This window comes from Notamacropus eugenii, chromosome 6, assembly GCF_028372415.1.
Source record: "Notamacropus eugenii isolate mMacEug1 chromosome 6, mMacEug1.pri_v2, whole genome shotgun sequence".
In the NCBI taxonomy this organism is placed as follows: domain Eukaryota; kingdom Metazoa; phylum Chordata; class Mammalia; order Diprotodontia; family Macropodidae; genus Notamacropus; species Notamacropus eugenii.
Window position 1 is genome coordinate 179,479,731 of NC_092877.1, and position 3,888 is coordinate 179,483,618.

General features: G+C 42.1%; 1 pseudogene; it reads right to left on the reverse strand.

Annotated features, from left to right (window-relative positions):
* Window positions 1-780: 780 nt before the first annotated feature.
* Window positions 781-2,153, reverse strand: LOC140511058 (annexin A5 pseudogene; annotated as a pseudogene).
* Window positions 2,154-3,888: the final 1,735 nt, after the last annotated feature.

Genomic DNA, 3,888 nt, shown 5'->3' on the forward strand with positions numbered 1-3,888 from the left:
TTCAGAGAGCCTTTTATGACTTTTCTTTTCTGTTTACCTTTTCATGCTTCTCTTGATTCTTGTCTTGGGAAGTCAAATTTTTAAATACAGATCTGGTCTTTTCTTCAACATGAAATCTTGAAAGTCATCTATATTACTGAACGACCATTTTTTCCCTTGAAGTATTATATTCAGATTTGCTCTGTGGGTGATTCTTGGTTTCAATTCCAGTTCCTTTAACTTCTGAAATATCCCACTCCAAGCCCTTTGATCGATTAACGTTGAAGCTGCCACATCCTGTATTATCCTGATTGTATTTCCACAGTACTTAAATTACCTCTTTCTAGCTGCTTGCGGTATTTTCTCCTTGATCTGAGAACTCTGAAATTTGGCCACAATATTCCTAGGAGTTTCTCTATTAGGGTTTCTTTCAGGAAGTGACCAACGAATTCTTTCAAAATCCATTTTGCCTTCTGATTCTATAACATCGGGACAGTTTTCCTTGATAATTTCATGGAAGATAATGTCTAGGCTCTTTTTTTGATCATGGCTTTCAGGTAGTCCAATAATTTTTAAATTATTTCTCCTGCATCTATTTTCCAGGTCAGTTGTTTTTCCAAAGAGTTCTTTCACCTTATCTTGTTTTTTTTTTTTCAAATTTTTGGTTTTGTTTACTAACTTCTTGGTTTATCTCATAGTCATTCATTTCCCTGGACTCAATTCTCTCTTTCAACGAATTATTTTGTTCAGTGAGCTTTTGAACTTTCTCCTCCATTTGGCTAATTCTGCTTTTTTTTTTTTTTGTAACACAAATTTCCATTTTAATCTTATCATAATGTGATGATAATATCCCGGAGCCAGGCTCTAAACTTAGCCCCTAAGGAGGATTTTCAAGGTGTTTTTTGCCCCTGAAGAGTTTCTGTGATCCCACAGCCTGTGAAGTTGGGAAGCCTCAATGTGATGATCAGAAGGAAGCACAGCAATGACTTCTACAACATGCTTCCACATAGGAGTCAATCATTTGCATGCTAGTATGAATAAGGCAATACAGAAAACATTAACATACTAAAATGAGGTTAGTTGGGAGGCTAGCTGGAAGGCACCAGTAGGCAGGCACAGAAGAAAGCACTTTCTGTCAGGAAGCCAGATTAGTCATCCTCTCCACCACAGAGGAGTAACAGTGCTCTCTTATAATCTCCAGATGTGTCATCCTTAGTCATGGAATAAAGAGAAGTTGCAAAGTTCTTTTTAAATTCTTTTCTGATGTTGAATAGGTCTTTTTCACTCCTGGAAACTATGACTCTTATGAGAGTGTGATCATCAGTGCCAGCACCTTTCATGGCATAGTAGAGTGTCTCAGCAAGTTAGAGGGGTACACTTCGGACAGACTTTACAATAGCAAGGAGCAGCTTTCCCAGGTGACCCGATGTTTCATGGTCAATGGTTTCTTCATTCTGAAATCCTGATATGGTCATGTATTTGTCAAACACCCTTCTTAAATGAGACACATTGTGTGTTCCCAGAATGGTGATTAACTTTTCTTCATCTGTCCCCCATTTCAGTTCTCCAGCTTGGAACAGGTCATTAGCATCCTGTTTCACTAGGTCTTTATTGAGTCCATCATCAGAGTCTTGGTTAGCCTGCAGAAGAACCACCAACATCCTCTGGTAGTATCCAGAAGTATCCCCAATGACATCATCCTCCAGACTGGAGCCATACTCTTCTTCATAAGCCTGCTTTATGCCCTCCAATTCTTGTGGGGTTCTGGATGCCAAAATTTTGGTCAACACTTTTTCATTTGTCCCAGCTCCCTTCAGAACATGCTTCAGTTCATAGGTATCATAGAGCCTGGCTGGCTTCATCAGAGCCACAATCAGTTTCTCAAATTTCCCCGTCAGCTGTGATTTCAAGTCATCCAGAAGATCCCGACCAAATAAAGTTTTAAATGCCACTGCAATTTCTTGGGGCTGGGCATTGCTTCGGGCTGTGAGAAGAGTCAGGATGCTTTCCTCATCAGTACCAAGTCCCTTCATTGATTTCCGAAGGGTTTCAGCATCAGACCAGTCATCAAAGCCAAAAGGAGTCATTGTGCCTCTGGTGGCCATGTTGGTTTCTGAGACGTAGGGAAAAGGTGAACAGGACCCTTAGTGTCTGGTTCTCAGACGTGCCTGGGGGCTGGCAGTGGCCCAGGGGCTGTTCTGGGCTGCTCTGGACTGGAGGCCGCTAATTCTGCTTTGAAAAACCTCCTTCTCCTTGTTGGCTTTTTGGACCTCTTTTTCCAATTGAGTTAGCCTCTTTTTAAAGCTGTTATTTTCCTCAGCATTTTTTTGGTTTTCCTTTAGTGAGCTGCTAACTTATTTTTTAAGGTCTTCTATTTCCTGAGCCAAGTTTAAGTCCCCTTTGGAGGGAGAGCCTTTGACTTCCTCTGACAGTATGCCTTGTTCTTCCTCATCCGAAGGGATGGGGGGAGACACTTGTTTCCCAAGAAAGTAATCTTCTATGGTCTTATTTTTTTTTCCCTTCTCTGGGCATTTTCCCAGCCAGTTACTTGACTTCTGAGTTTCCTCTCCACACCCACCTCTCCTCCAGTTCCACCCAGCTAGCACTTAGGGGCTGAGATTCAAATGCTGCTCCCAAGCCTCAGGGCAGGGGCGGGGTTGCTATTCAGTGTGAAATTAAGGTCAGGTGCTCAGGTCGGGGCAGGGCCGCCACGAAGGGCTCAGTTCCCTCAGGGGGTTTTTGTGGAGTCCTTCAACAATGGATCCAGGTTCCAGCATGCTTTGGGAAACCCTATCTGCTGCTGCCTCTGCTGCTACCTCTTGAGGAGACCTGAGTTATGGGGACACCCCACTCCCCTCTTGGCCAGCTAAAAAGACCCTCTCACTGACCTTTGACACCTGTGGCTTGAGGGACCTGTGCTGCCCCTGGACATCTGTCTCTGAAGCCTGTTGGGCTCTGCTCTGCTCTGAGTCCAGTGCATGATAGACCTTTCCCATCGGTTTTTCAGGTCTCTCTGGGACAGAAATCTACTCTGCTCTGTTGTTCTGTGGCGTCTGCTGCTCTAGAATTTGTTGGGAGTTCTTCTTTATAGGTATTTTATGGCCTGTGGGGTAGAAGCCAATCATCTCTGTGTCTTTCTACTCCACCATCTTGGTTCCTCCACCACACCATTTCTTAATGGAGCACCGGTTGTTATGCCCTCTTCCTCTAAAAATGTATATGTTCTCTGAGGGTGAGGTTCTTTGGGGCTTAGTATTTGAGGAAAAAATGGTTTGTGTGCCAGATGAGACTCTGGGAAGCAGCTAAACAGTCACCTGGGCTTTGAAAACTCAAACGTTGGTGCTTCCATCTCTGGTAGCTCTGTATGTATGTAATGGTCAGAGAGTTAGAAGCTTGTTTGTTAGTCTTTATACCTCTTCTTGTATTTTTATCTATTGGAGAATGATATATGGGATTCATTAAAGGAGATCGTTAACCCCACAGATTGTTGTCTTTTCTTTTAGAAAAGTACATCTAAGAACCTGTGATAGCAGGCCTCCTTGTGTATGTTGGGATGCTTACTGATATGGCTTTCCCTGGGCAATACTAGAACCACTGACTAGAAACTGGAAGGCAGGAATGATTCTTGCTTATAATTATTGTTTTGAAAATCATAATTCTCAAAGGACTTTGGATAATTTTAATGCTACTTTATTTTCCCCAAATTGCATGAGAAAATAATTTTGAAAAGCTTTTTAATTCAGTTTTGAGTTCTAAATTCTATCTCTCTGTTTCTCCCTCCCTTCCTACATTCCTAAGAAATTTCTTTATGTTGGGGTATCATCCCATTAAAGTCATCTTACATCCTCAACCTCCGTGTACATACACTTTGTCTAATTGTCCTTATAGTAATAAAGTTCTTAAGACTTG